This window comes from Larimichthys crocea, unplaced genomic scaffold, assembly GCF_000972845.2.
Source record: "Larimichthys crocea isolate SSNF unplaced genomic scaffold, L_crocea_2.0 scaffold539, whole genome shotgun sequence".
In the NCBI taxonomy this organism is placed as follows: Eukaryota; Metazoa; Chordata; class Actinopteri; family Sciaenidae; genus Larimichthys; species Larimichthys crocea.
In genome coordinates this window covers 291,300-307,098 of record NW_020857047.1, presented here as the reverse complement: position 1 = coordinate 307,098, position 15,799 = coordinate 291,300, and the positions used below count along the sequence as shown (strand labels likewise).

Sequence of the window (15,799 nt, the reverse complement as noted above, 5' to 3'; positions counted from 1 at the left end):
CACCACACATCAACACACACACACCACACACAACACACCACACACCTACCTGATTCCTGTAAAAGTTTTCACTATGTCCAAAGTCCAAAGTTTGTTCAGACTCCATGTTGAGGTCGCAGAGCAGAAGGAGGAGAATGAAGGCTGAGGCAGGGTGAGTGTTAATCCAACATTTGATTTATTACATTATTTATTATTGTCTCAACACAACTACTTGATTTCGGTTGTTTCGGTTCAACGAGTGACCGTGTAATGGTGCCCGCAGCCGAGCGTGTCGTGTGACGCAGTTTCAAACAGCAAGAGAACACGTAGCTGTCGTCGTGAATGCCTCTAGTTTTCCTCGTCTACGTCTCAGTCGTGTTTTCAGACGGTGAAGAAACTTGTGAACATTGTGACACTAAAAAGTTTTTCACGCGACCAATCAGAGAAATTCAACTTTGATCGACACCCGTCTGTCTCCGCAGCACTGTAAACTGGAGACTCTGAGGTCAGTTCACTGACTGTTCATGCTGTTTTTTTGTAAATATTCAATTTAAATCTTTGACTGATGTTTTATATTTTTTGGTTGAATGAATTTCCAAATGGTTGAATAATTGTTGGAGTCACAGAAAGTGCAGAAATCAAATGTTTGACAGTTTGTGAGCTTCCACAGACTCACATTGTGGTCCATCAGTCAGTGAAGATGACGTCAGTGCTGATGAGGCTGTAGAGTGTGTGACGGATAAGAATGAGGTTGTTGAAGATCTGATGATAGCAGATAAAAACAGGCTGCAGAGAGTTTGAGCTTCTGTGGAAACAGAGAAAGAGACAGGTTAGAGAAAGTCAAGAAAGACGTGAACGCAAAGTTCAATAAAGATGAAGTGAAGAACTGTGATGATCTTCATGATATCAGAAGCTGATATGGCTGCTACAGACAACCCTCACAGCTGCTGTGGTGTGGTGTGCATTAAACCAGAGCTCAGAGTAATAAACAGCAGCCTAACACAGGCCAAAACGTCACAACACAACAGGATTCAAGGATCCAAGGATTCAAAAATAGGCTGTTGTAACATGGTTCCCATGAGTCCTTGAGATCCTTGAAAGTTTGTGAATTTGACAGTTTGTCCTTGTTGACCTGCAGTGGAGGAATAGTAACTCAAAGAGTGAATTTGGTCCTCAAGAGGTGGAATGATGACTGCCACCAATAACTCTTTGAATGTACATGTGGCTGCTGTTTGAAGACACACTTGAACAAATGTAGACCTCTCCTTTGAATGACATTTACCCACTAAGACACCAAACACAGTCAGAAGGTCATGGAATAAATAATAAACTGTTTTTAGTCCAACATGTCTGATTTGATTTGATCCTCTAAGTCCAGACTTGACTGAGATCAGCAGCATGTTATTAATCTGTGTCGACATGAATGTTGTCTGAATGTTGTGCTGACGTTTGGATGATGTCTGTAGAAGGCTGACATTATGATGATCCACAATAACACAATGACAAAGTCACTCTACTCATTTTAGAGAAAAGCTCATTGATTAGGACATAGTAATGTTGAGCTGCACATTTCAAACCTGAACACATCTGATTGGATTATAAATGGATTTTTATCAACATCATTTATTCTTTATTCAGATTGAGGAGCTGCAGTTTGTCAGAGATCAGCTGTGCTTCTCTGGCCTCAGCTCTGAAGTCCAACCCCACCCATCTGACAGAACTGGACCTGAGATTCAACTACCTGCAGGATTCAGGAGTGAAGCCTCTGTCTGATCTTGTGGAGAGTCCATACTGCAGTCTGCAGACTGTGAGGTCAGTAGAGGGTTGCTGTAAAATAGTGTAGGGTATAGGGTGGTTGGAAAGCACGAATCGCTGTGGAGAGTCCCGTCAGAACTCTGGTGGGTCTCAAGAACCAGGCCGTGGAGTGCATAGAGCGTTCCAATAAAGCAGTCACTTCTTACATGGGATTTCGTTGTAGTAATGTCTATTTTGTGGGTGGTTTCTAGGATGCACAACAACAAGATAAACAGAACAAATCATGAGCATCACACTACTGATAATATACAACAGAGGAATAACCAATATTAACTTAAATGTTACCACTTTACCACACTACGTGTAACTTAGCTCAAACTAACTGCCGTCATTAATATGAAACTTATTAATATCAAACAGTGATCTACTTACAGGACAAATGGACGCACATATCAAAAACTGGACCGGGAACACCAGAAGAAACCAGCTGAACTGCCAGAAAACTAACTGTTACTAGGCAGAACAGTACCAATGCGCCCTCTAGTGGTCAATAATGAGACACTCCTGTCACAGCTCCTGGTGGCAGCCAGCCTTTTCAACAGTTGCAGTCAGTCCATGTTGGTCTCAGCAGTATTGTACTAAACACAGTTAGTATCAAAGCACAGATCCAGTATTTCCTGTAAACCTCCGACCTTCTCAGCGGCTGCTTTCCTCAGTGAAGCTGTGAGAGGAGAACGGTGACAGGCTTCAGGATTGGACAGAAAGACACAGAGAGAGAGAACAGTCAGCCAATCAGATGAGCCAGAAGCTCGTTGTGATCATGTGTTTTTGGTTGATGTGAAGACGACTGTTGTTGTTCTGTTCATGTCTACAGGAAATAAAGCTGATTCCAGCTGACAGCATTCCAAGATGTACAGAGACAGTGGTCCTCATTCATCAGATCTGATCTCAAAGTGTTTGTTCTCTCATTCCAACACTAAAGAACTGATCAGTTCATCTTTGTCACAGGGAGTCTCTGGAAACACTAATTCATGACTTCTGTTGTCTGTCTGCTTCTCTCATCAGGTGGGAGTGGTGAGAAAGGTGTTTGTGTTGAGAGAGGATCAGCTGAGTCCTGATGATCCAGAGAGGTTGAAGCAGCAGCATCAGCTCTGACTGGGCCATGTTACTGGGAGGTGGAGTGGAGAGGAGAGCTTCATCCAGCAGAGACTGACGGAGGAATCACAACAAGTGGAGATGACTGTCAGCGCTGCAGTCTGAACTGCTCTGAGATCAGCTCCACTGTCAGACACAATGTCAAGTCCACCATCATCATGTGTGTTCCTCTGGATCATGTGACAGAGGATCATCAGTGGATCTGGACTGCTCTGCTGCTGCTGACACACTGAGACTCCTCCACTCCTTCTGCTCCACACTCAGCCACCTGGACCTGGACCTGGACCTTTTCTTTCTTTCTGTGGTTCTCTCTGTGTTTCTTTAATGCTCCACGCTGTTGAATGATGGAGAGCTGCCGTTCATTGTCACGTTATACTGTATCATGGAGGTTGATGGAGGGGAAGTCTGATCCTCATCAGTGCTGGATTACATTTCTGTATCCTGGTGCTTTTTTCTTCTGCAGGTTTATGTTCTTATTTTGTATGAATCTAATAATCATGATGGGAAGAGGAAGGAAGGGAAGTTCCACAGTTTGGTTGCAGTATGGGAGAAAGTCCTGGCACCCATTGTGCTGAGGTTGATGGCTGGTGGTGCCAGTAGACCTGCTGATGAGGACCGTAGTGAAAGAGACGGGGTATAAGTGTGAAGGAGGTCTGTGAGATCAGCAGGGGAAAGGTTATGAAGCGCTCTGAAGGTTCGTAGTCAGATCTTGAAATTGATCCGTTGTGATACAGGGAGCCGCTGTCATTGAATCAGCAGAGCAGTGACATGTTCGGTGGACTTTGTACGTGTAATAATGCGTGCTGCAGAGTTCTTGAGTTGAAGTCGGTGAGTTTGTTGAGGATGCCAGCCAGGATTGTGATGTGATGTGACCGAGACATTAAGTAAAACTTGTGTGGAGTGCCGTGTTAAGGCAGGGCGTAGTCTGGCATGTAGAGTTGTGTATCATCTGCATAGCGGTGTAGATAATGCCAGACTCCTAGGCTGTGATGCCATAGATATGGTGGTTTGGTCAATGGAAAGTGAGCAGATATTAGTCAGTGAGAGTGTGGATTTAGAGCCAATCAGGCCAGTAAACCATAATGTAAACATCATCACGGCCCCTCTTCATTCTTATACCTCATAAAAATATTTAGTTTATCTTATTGAAGTGAATCATGTTTGTGCTTTGTTTGAGTTTCATGTCCAGCCCACATAGTGAAACACACAAACTCTTCAAGGTTGTATGAAGACAACGTTTCTTTAAATTCAGCTTTCCCCTCAAATTGTAACCACACTCCCTGTCACAGAACAGATTCTATATCTTATGTCTGTCTCTGTATAGACTATTTTTCTCTGTGCAGTCTCTTTGTAATCCACGGTCTCTCTGTATGTTTCTGTCTACTTGTAAATTCTCTCTTTGACTATTTTCATACAAATCTGTGAATATTTTTAATGTTTCATATGCCTTGTTCTCCGTACATAAACATCCAGTCTTGTGCCAATAAAACATTTCTCTTCTGAGGACTCTTCTGTCCTCACTCATTTCTGTCTGAGTGTACTGATGTTAATCACCTTTTTGTAGTCACTGTCGTGAACTGTAACCCGGCAGCGTCGACATGGGCAGTGTGCAGGATCACACAGGACAAAACACAAACAGACTTTCAGGAGCGGAATGCAAATTTCAAAAGGAGAACATACTGGCTGTAGTATTGTTGTCAAGAAGCCAGTATTTCAGTTTAGCATGTTTCCTTCATCTCTGATGACACAGCATGCTCATCTCAACATTGAATACAGTAAATATCTGACATATTATTCCTTTAATATTATTATTTTTAAGCTGAGGCAGGGTCAGTCTTTATAACAAGCATGTCTCTCAGCTTCAGGCCTGGGCTGATGGCCTCTATCTGGTCCAAGAGGTTGGTGAATGACGACTTGTCACGCTGGCCTCCGTCACCAGTTTGACCACAGATGCCAAAGTCCTGTTGGATGGTCACTTCTGGCACCTTAGCTGGCCACAGGTTCTGGATAGGTCTCACTTTGGCCTTATTTAATATGTTCTGTTTACCAAGTTGGCCAACTTTTAGATTTAAGCCTCGATTGCAACAATCAGAAGGACCCCCCATTGACTTTTGGGCTGATTTTCGGGCAAAAGTGTGCGGCTATCATATACTTTGTCAGAGCTGTCTGAAACTTGTTGTGCTTGTTAACAGCAGTATTATGCACAATTCGGCTGCATAATTAATGAGGGGGCGGAGCAAAAGCGCTCTATAGCGCCCCCTTGAATTATTCTTTGGGACAGCCCTGCCACAGTTTTGGACACAGAATTATGAAACTCAGCCACTGTGTACAACATGGCAGGACCTACAAAAAAAATCTATTGTCCAAAACTGTGGGCGGGGCTGTTTGAAAGAAAAAATCAGTGGCGAAGGCGCCGATTTCGATGTGAGCTCATATCTCAGGAACGCTTTGGCGAAACGGAACCAAATTTGATGGCATGCTTCGAGGCGCTGTCCCCAGTCCAGGAAACAATTATGGTGTCATTTCGTCTCTAGGGGGCGCTATAATTAGCAAAACATTGTTTTTGCTCATATCTCCTCAAGTGTTTGTATTTAAAATGAAATTGTGATATCCACAGATACTGTGTGTTGCCCCATTGATAGTTGATGCCAACTTTTCATGTTAGGCAATCGCTGTTGGCGGCAACGCCGCCAGACAGGACGTTTGCTCATATCTCGGCAACGCTTTGACCTCCGAAGACCAAATTCGGTCACAGGCATCAAGACCCGTCCCAAAGTGTGCCAATACAATTTGGTGTCATTTGTCCCTAGGAGGCGCTGTAATGTAACAAAATTGCAAGTAAAGCCCAATATCCAGGAACGCTTCGGCGAAACGGAACCACCCAATTTTGATGGTATGCTTCAAGGCGCTGTCCCCAGTCCAGGAACCCAAATATGGTGTCAATTGTCTCTAGGGGCGCTAAATTACCAAAACATGGTTTTTTGACTCATATCTCCTGAAGGTTTTGGCATTTTAAATGAACATTGTGATATCCACAATACTGTGGCTTGCCCCAGTTGATAGTTTGATGCCAACTTTTCAGTTCAGCCAATCACAGGACATTTGCTCACATCCTCGCAAGGCTGTTTGAACCTCGCAAAGGACCAATTTGGTCACGGCTCGAGACCCTGCCCCAACGTTGTGCCAATACCAATTTAGTGCATTTTGTCCACTAGGAGGCGCTTAATTAACAAAAATTACATTTCGTTGCTTTTTTTGTCTTTTGTTGGGTTGTTAAGACCACATATTATGCACATATCGGCCTGCATAATTGATCAAGGGGCCGGGGCAAACAGCACTTATTAGCGCCCCCTTGAATTTTTCAGTGGGAACCAGCCCCGCCCAGGTTTTGGCCACAGAGTCACGAAACTTCAGCCGAATTGTAGAACCTGCTAGGACCTACAAAAAAAACTCTCTTGGAGCATAAGCCACAAGAAACAGGAAAAAAAAGCTGAGATAGTAATAAGTGAAAAATCGCCATTTCGCGTGTTCGGGCCTGGTGACAAAGGGGGTCATGTTTGAACTCCTCCTCCTCGGGATTTCATCCAAGTCCCTTCAAACTGTGGTATGGTGTTCAGATAACTTCTGAGTAACAGTTATCAAAATGATGAATTTTGGGGAACGGTGTGGCCATTTCACATGCCGCCACATTTCAACGTCGCACCATTGCGAGCTGCGCGCAATGCGAGGCGCCAGACCATTGCTGCTTGTTTCTGCAGCTTTAATTAATTATTATTATTCTTTATTAATTATATTATCTGGTACATTATGTGGAGAAGCCAATCACAGTTTAGTTGCATTAACAATAATGATGGTTGGAGCATTTGGTTGCTCAGTGCAATGTTAGCAATTTTATGATGTCTTGGCTTTGTTCAAGACTAAAAATAAATGATAAATAAATTACAGTAATAATTTACCATTAAGCAAAAAGTTTGAATTGTAGAGAAAAGTGTCAGATTGAGAGTGAGATTTCGTTTTTTTGGCTTCCGTAAAGAAGTACAACTGTAGAAGTGTAGTGGCTTGCACTTTTATAGTTTTATAGTTCTCATTAACAAAACCAAGTGTCAATAAATGAAACTTGGCTGAGCATTCCAGTCAAATCATGTTTAAAACCTCCATCAAATGCTCTTTCATCTCATGATATGACACTCCGAGGTGGCTGTCTGCATCTGAAGCCGTTAGAGATACCTATGAATTTATAATAAATGATCTTGTGTACACAAGATTTAAAAATATATATAATAATAAATAAAAAATAGCACTTTTTGGGACTGTTTAAAGCCTACAGATACATTTTTCTGTGAGCTATATATAGATAGATAAACATACATAAATATTCTGCAATTATACCCCATGGGCAGCAGTACAGTATCTATATAGATCATGTAGTCATGTTGGATCTACAACAGACTACAAAATACTCTTTTTTTGTCAGCTATAAGCTGCATAGATGGATAAACATCCCGAACATAATTCGTACCAAAAGACTGTACAGCACCTCTCAGTTATGGCAAAAGACAATACATAAACTGACAATTTCACGCTGAGTTTCACTGTTTCCTGGAAATTTTGCATCACAAGTCACGATTTCATTTGCACAAACTGTACAGACAATGCTGTGACATTCATTTTCTACAGTCTAATCTAACTGTATATAGTTTTTATCTCTGTTTCTCTTTATCTATCTATCTAATGTCACGTGAAGCCGCAGCAACAATATATTTCAATGTTCACATTTATACAGCAACGGCAGCAGTACATCTATATTTATCATGCAGTCATGTGTGTAGATGGTCACATGAACACATACTGTACTCATGAATGCCCATATATATATGTACTGTATGTTTATATGTCAACCCCTGATTGGCTGCTACATTTTCTGTATTGCGTATATGATTTGATGACTTTGTGAATACTTTTCCTGTTTATGTGTATTTGACCTCAATAAATAAATAAAAAATCACAGCTAGTGTTGCTCTTTTATTTTTGATGTTAAAGAAACAGATCATGGTTCAGCTTGTTGGGTCTATTTTATCTATTTTGTTTCCGTAATCCAAAGTTTTGTGAGTTTTTATCTTGTGCATAAAAGTGTGCTAACTGCTATGAAACTGAACTGTATGATACCGTGCTGTCCCTGTGTTACTGTTCTAAGATAAAGGACTAAATAATGCATCAGGTTTATCAGACCTCACATATATCTCTGGGCTGTACAGTAAAAATGTTTGATGTAAAGATTTAGCCAAGCAGTGATGGACAGTTTGTAAAATCTAATGACAATTATCTAAATCTAAATCACGTCTGAGGCTGAATGGACTGTCAGCTCCTCCTCAAAGCCTCCACATGAGGGCAGCAGAGAACTTCAGGACACAAAGATGTCCGGATGAACACAGGGTCATATACATAAAGTAAACTGAAGAAACAGTGTAATTGATCTCCAAAACCATATGAATACAGTTTACATCCAGTACACGGTGCAGCAAAGCTCCAGACCTTTAAGGGCCCCAGATGCTGCAGATTCACTGTGTTTCGCGTTGTCTGTAAAGATTGTGATTCATTGCAGATTTTAAGGAGACACCAAATCACATGTTAGAAAATGGCCCTCAAGGTGGATCTTATATAATCTGGGGATCCCTTCTTCAAAAGAGGTCAGAACGTAGCTTTGTAAAAACCTGGTTTCACAACATTTTTATGATTTAAACAGTGCATACTATCTAATAAACTAATGAAGTTGTCTTTAGTTAAAAACAAACTAACCTGGGGCCAGGTAATCCACCACAGGAGTACTGGATGTTCTCTGGAGCTCTAGGCAAAATATAATTAGGATGTTATGTGTATTCTTTGGTCTACGCTGTACTCGATAGGTGCTTGTGTACACGAATAAAAAGTAGGAAGGGGTTCAACAGGGGGGCCCAGCTTTTTTTCTTTTTTGTGCCGCAGGGGCCCCACAGCAGGTTAATCTGTCTATGCATCCAGTAATGAAGCACATCAGAAAAGGTATGAGAACAAGCCGCACAAAAGGAGGTCATGGAGAGTGTGTCAGTGATTGAGTGAAGGACAGAGGCAGGGAGGCCGATTAGAGAACATATGAAATAGAGTTATAAAGAGCTATGGAGGGCTGTGGCGCAGATAGGGCAGTGTGATTGAATGTTAAGCTTGGAGGAGGCAGCAAGTGTCACAGGCCCAGGTGGAATTCGTTGTCACGGTGACTTAGAGCGTGGTTGCCGTGGAGATGGTGATGAAAGACGGCGGTCTGGTAAAACGGCACTTCTGGGCTGGAGCATGACCAACAGCATACAGCCCAGTGTGCCCCGGGGACAGAGATGATTACGTGCAGGGTCACCATAATGCTGTCGGTACTTTGTGCGTGTGTGTGTGTGCATGTGTGACTAACAATGCAGTCTATACCTCCAGTGTGGTGACATGTGATCATGAAATGAGCTTAGCGCCAAGGTGGTGGTCCCTCTGGTGCTTCTGCAGCAGCCCAGAGGAACTTTTAACACCTCAGCCACCAACATATCTCATTACTGCAACACCACACAGTCCTGACTGCTGTTAGGGCCACTCAGATGTGTGTGTGTTCATGTTTGTGTGTGTGTGTGTGTGTGAGTGTGCAGGAACGCACCTGGATCTTATTATGTAGTTCAGGAGAGGGGCACAGTAGCTACACATTTTAATTTCACTCAGTTTCACTGCCTCAACAAGTCCAAACACAACATCCAGAAATAGATCACGTCGACAAACTATCAGTTTTAAATATAGCCACAGGATGAAGAAATCAAGAGAGCTCATTACGGCCGAGTATAAAGCACGTCCTCAAAATAACCAAGGCAAGATGAGGACTAAACCATCCATCTTATTTAGTCTCACTCATTCCTCCTTACCTCCTCTTTTTTTTCACCCTCTCTCCCTGTTCCCTGAAGAGGGCGGTGTGGACGACGCTTGTTTAGAAGTTCTCAGTCAGTTAAATTTACAGGTGCATTCCTATGAGCCCATAGGTTGGATGATTAGAAGCAGCTCTCCCTATGCCATAAAAGAAACACCTCACATATTTAATATAAACAGGATTAGCCGGTATTAATACGGGTTTTATTGTTCACACTAACAATTAAAGTGGCTCAGTGTGCTTGGCTCAGTATGAACTCACTCTCCTCGCCCCAGCGCGCCCTCGGACTGACTGTGACGCACAGTTTCCCCCTTGTTATTTTCAGGTTTCATCTCGTGTTAAATTCAAGACATCTTGCTGTGTTTACTGCATTGTAAGCGAAGGGGTAGAAACCTCAGTCTTTTTGCACATTCATGTACATATGTGGCCCCCTGAAGTCTCAGATTTAATTTAACCGCCCTGTGCTGTGCACAAACCAGTGGGGGATCATGTTTAATTAGAGGGGGCTTGATAAATTAGAAAAACACTCCAACAAGGCATTATGTCTCAAAGCCAGGCTGTTTTAAAGGTGGTGATTTGTGACAGTTGATGGATTGAGTATGCTATTTGTGCTAATACTTGGATCCAATATGTTTAATCATCTGTACATCGAATGAATCAAAATGAGCCTTTAACTGGGGTGAAACCACAGTCACACCAGATTGTTAGAGTCCGGGGTCTCATTGAGTTTTTGGCAGCAGCCTCGTGTATAATCTCCGACATGGCACAGACGCCCACCACGCTTTGAGCGGGGCCCTTCAAAAGGGATTTCCAAAAAACACTTATTTAACCCTCTCTGAGAGGCTTGGCTTTGTTTTTATGAAAACATATGAAGGGGAGAGGAATATGAACACAAAGAAAATAAATATGGAAATGATTACCTGTGTCTGTGCATGTACACTATATATGCATGAGTGTGCGGGGTTAGAGTCCTGGGGATCTGTATTATGGTTGGAACGAGGCCATCGTGATTACTACAGAGGTGCAGTATTCCTGTCCCTGAAGAATCCAGTGTGAACCCTCACTTCAGATTCCCATGTCCAAACACACGGCTACGGTCGCTGTTGTGCAAGCGAACGCATAAAGACATCTGTTTAGAATTCCTGGCTTTCAATGAGAGATGGTGGTCGACGTTGTGATATTTATTTGCGATAAAGCCGTTCTCAGCATTCCTTTATAAAGCTCTGTTATTACGTTCTGGCTCCCCTCACAGATATCTCCTTCGTTTTGGAGTAATAAGCTGCAAAATTGGAGGAATAGTCGGGGACGTTAAATACAAAAAGAGGAAGGAAGGGCAGTAAAGGAGAGTTTTATCAGAGCAGGAGTGTGTAGAGACCTGAAGAGCTGCACTGCTGTGCAGGGACACACCAAGCCACTGCTGATTTGAAGAGGTCTTTCATTACTTTTGCTCTGTCCAGCTGGTTCCAACTGCCCTCCCCCTGCCTCACTCTCTGTCTGAGCTGTCTGTCTTTTGTGCATCTGGGCAGGTCTTTAGGTAAGACAGGGCTCAGAGAGACGTGCAGTGTTCTGGAGGTAAAAGGTAAAAAAGGGACTCGAGGGGCTTATGCGGCGCAGGAGCACTACGGAGGATTATCATTAATTCCACACACAGTAATGCACTTGACTTTCACTCTGATAGACACACACGCATAAACACAAAGCATTCGGGGAGGGTGAAGGTGCACTTTGTAGAGGGGGCTGGAAGGTGGAGGGTCATTTTAAGTGGAGGTGCACGGGGCCAGACCTAGCTCCAGGGATGATGTGGGGGGAGGAGGAGGAGGGACAGGGAGGAAATAGCCAAACTAAAAACACATGCAAGGTCAAGTGCACTCCTTCATCTGGCATATAATGGAAGAAAAAGCCAAGAAAGAAGCATGTTGCTGTGAGACTTATCAGTCTGGAGTTTTCTGTCTGCTTCTTTGTGTGTCTGTATTTGATTTTATGTCTCTTAGGTCCGTTTATCGATCACTCTGTCTGTCTTTCTGTTATCATTTGTGGCCAGCTTTGTCCTAAAGGAGAGGGAAAACACCGGGTCTCTACTGTTATCACTTTGTGGAAACCTCAGAGATGTTATTTTTGACCAAGACTTGAATTTAGACCAGCACATGTTTGATTTGCTCCATCAGAGGAATATTCCCAAACACAAACTCATTGTTTCTCGCACTGAGACGTTGATATTTATCCATGCATTGATTTTGTTCCACTCGAATGACTGTAACTCTCACCCTATAGCATCTAATTCTTGTGAAATGTCCTATAAATGGACTCTCCTACCACCCATCTTGATTACTTACTGCCTCTTCATCGAATTCACAGTCCAATTTACAAAACATATGATCACTTTTTATATCATACAGACTTATATCTCCAGTAAAATTATATGAAAAGAGTAACGCCTCCAAAATAACTCTTTGACCTGATGTAGATCCACTTGGGATTGCAACATCATCTATTTAAAGTCTAAAGGGGGTTGCTCGTGGTGGTGAACCTTCTCACCTGAATCTGCAGCTTCTCTTGAGAGTTTCATCTCATTCTTTAGCTGTCGTTGTTCACCATGCATCTGTTTTCATAGCAAAAAAGTTCTGCTCAGCACAAAAACAGCACACAAACACAGTAAGTTACTAACATAGTGGAACATTTAGCAGCTAAAAAGCCAAATATTTTCCTCAGGAGTTGATGCAGAGACTAAAAGCAGAGACTGAGCTAAAACAGACCAGGTGGCCATATCAACTTTATAGGTGATATGTCTATGTTGTGCTTGCAACTTGTTTCTGCTGCCCCCAAGCGGCCAAAATGTGTCATTGCAGGGTTAAATAAACGTGTGGTTTGGAGTCAAGTGCACAGGTATTAGTCTTTTCATTGATTTCCAATATCCGTTGACCTACATGTGACATGTCTGTGCTTGTTCTTATCCAAAAACGAAAGGTCTGAGCAGATCTATCTGTTGAGCATTTGTTCTAGTTCATTATATTGTGCCTGTTGTTGTGAAGCACTTTGTGATTTTAACTCTGAAATTGTGCTTTATGGATAAAGTTTCTTAGCACGTTCAACAAAACGAGAGCCTCCGTGCTTTATTTTATTATTTTTCTTTGTTTCCCGCATGAACACTGAAACTGAAACACACACTCCCATCTTGATCTTTAAAAACTGGAAGAAAAAAAAACCCAGACACTGTCAGTTGTACCGTGAGAGTAGAAAGCAAATATAATGTAAAATGTTGCCTCCTGATTGCGTATCTGAGTATCTGATTCTCTGATGTGTTTTCAGGAAGCATCAGCTGGTGGTGTCAGACTATAAAATCCTTTTGGCTCGGGCCAGATGAATTCTCTACTGTCATTGGCAGAAGAGAGATAGAGAGAGAGAGAGAGAGAGAGAGAGAGAGAGAGAGAGACTGTGTTTTGAGATGTCTGAGAAGGGCCCCGTGTTTATCTCTAAGAAAAACTAAGACCACGTTTCAGTGTGGAGAAAGATGGAGAGAGAAAGACACCACCTCCCTTTTAATTCCAGCATTTTCAGGCATGTGTGATATTTATCTATTGATAGAGAAATGAAATAGTAGTTAGATATTTGAGGCTGTCATTGCTCACAGACCGCTCATAAATCCAGACGGCTGTCTCCCCTGGATGCGGTGTGTGTGTCTGCTGTATGTAATTCAGTTATGAATCTTCTGTAGGATTCATGTTTCTGCTAAGAGCTGTGACTCGCTGATAAGAAGCAAACAGCAGACAGTAGTGGGGTTGTCTCCCTCTGTCTCTCTTTGTCCACTAGCTTGTATCATGCATACCTCAGTTTTGCAAGATAAAAGGAGAGCTGGGAGCTTATTAACACAAATTATCACTTTTACTAAGTGTTGATTTTATTATTTAAAGTATGTGGGAGAATCTGAACCTTCACTCACCTCCTTTTCTGAAAAACTCTATTTCTTCATCCCTCATTAGGCAGAGGTGCATGCAGGTATACCTACTTATCTTTCAACCAACGTTAGATATACCCACTTCTAAATCCCCTCTGATGTGCATCATTCAGCAGTGTTTTTGCATGCTGATTTTTGACGGTGAAGGCGAGACGTATTGTCCAATTTCTTATGAGTAGATGGAGTGAAAAATAAGGAATACTTCACTCAAATGAATAATGCAGTTGTCTCATGTGTCTCATGGCAATATCTGCACCTCTTCTGTGGCTGATGTTAATTTCATAATCATTCTTGCAGCCTGAAGTCAAGCTGCAGGAGTGAAAACATACAAATTCTGGCCCATTTTTTTGCGTGAGCTAAATATGTAAGAGTAGTCTCACGTGTCACTGTTCATAACACGGGGTGTTTATCCTGGACGGAGTGCTTTAAACAAAAATAGGAACATGAATTAAGAGTATACGCACTTCTCCAGGCAACACTACACCACAGCATGCAGGTGCAGAGTTATGAACTTAAACACACTTCTAATTAAAGTTGTAGAAAGGCTTTTGAGGGCTTTGCTGGAAAGAATATTTGATACTGTGAAAACAGTATTAAATAAAAGACAATAAATTCAAAGATAATAATTACAAATCAGAAAGGAGTGAGATAACTTCAACAAGAGTTCAAGGCAAGTTTTATGTAAAAGGTACAAAAATAGAATAATCACCAAAGTTAGAACAATTTATCCAGCGGTAGAATCCAATTTCAGCAGTTTTTGATTGAGTATCACTTATTGGCCTGGTAGCATTACAGGAAAAGTTAGACTACAAAGTTAGAGGATTGACAGGGATCCGTTCATGTCTGTACACAACTGTGTGCAAGTTCATCAAATAGATGCTGTGACATTAAACAGGATAAATAAAAACTCTGACCTGCTGATGACTCTAGAGGATCATCAAAGACATCAGAAGTCATGTGACCAACAAAATATAAATATAATAATATAATTATATAACAGTAACAAGGAAACTGGATTCATAAAGTCTAAACTAGAATCAGAAAGAAAATTGCAATGGCAAAAGATGCTAAATAAATGTAGTTTATAGCAGGTAGCTTTATGATCATGTGTGTCACGTTTGCTGGTACTGGCAAGGAGAACCCAAAAGCACGACTCTGAGGCAGACAAGTTTAAGGGAAGATTAATTTACTCAGTCCAAGAAATAGGCAAACAAATCCAACAAGGGGCAGGCAAAGCAGGGTCAGAACAAGAAGTCAAAAAATGGAATTGCTGGAGCGCTTGGCAAAAAACAACACAAGACAATCAGGCAGAGACCAAGTGGAAATGGACTAGTATATATAAGCTGAGGGGCTAATGAGCAAATGGACTGCAGGTGAGGAGAGGGCGGGGAAAACCAGGTGAGGGAAATGAGCTGATTGCATGGAAGAAAGGTGGGATCTGAAATGACAGGAGAATTAGTAATGAGACGTGGAACCAATTAAGACAAAACTGAGTGTAACTACGTTACAATGTGGTAGATGGATATCTATACATGTACACACAGCATGAGTGGATTGTGTATGAGTGATGATATTTGGTTTTAAAGAACAAAAACTGAGTTTTAACAGGTTCAGTGGATCTTTGAGACACACAGGGATTGTTCCTGACACTGTGTGTCTGGTGTTAAATGTTCATCACATCACGACGGCCTGTGGGAAGAAAGTGTGTCTATTTGTTTTGGCGAGCGGCGCTCTGCAGCGCCTCTCAGAGGGGAGAGGTTGCAAGCAGGTGATGGATCTATAGTAATGACTCCTGACTCTGGACACGTACAATGGAGGGGCAGATCTGTTCCTGTCTTGTTTGGTGGACGATGCAAACCAGACATTGATGTGGATGTCCATATTAAACAAAACATTATGACTGTAGTTTCCAACCAAAAGAATTTGGAGAGAACATAATTGATCTGTCAACAAAATGGCGGATTCACCAATGTCAGTTAAACTGTAACTGCTGCGTCAGTAGGCGTTGCTCCTGGCAACAGACTGTTCAACTG

General features: G+C 42.1%; 1 long non-coding RNA gene across 1 annotated transcript in view; it reads left to right on the top strand.

Annotated features, from left to right (window-relative positions):
- LOC113745230 (uncharacterized) overlaps positions 1-2,650 on the top strand; it is an 8,795-nt gene extending 6,145 nt beyond the window's left edge. The window contains exons 2-3 of the long non-coding RNA XR_003462054.1: positions 1,618-1,791; positions 2,609-2,650. This is a non-coding gene — a long non-coding RNA (uncharacterized LOC113745230). The remainder of the gene's footprint in view (positions 1-1,617; positions 1,792-2,608) is intronic.
- Positions 2,651-15,799: the final 13,149 nt, after the last annotated feature.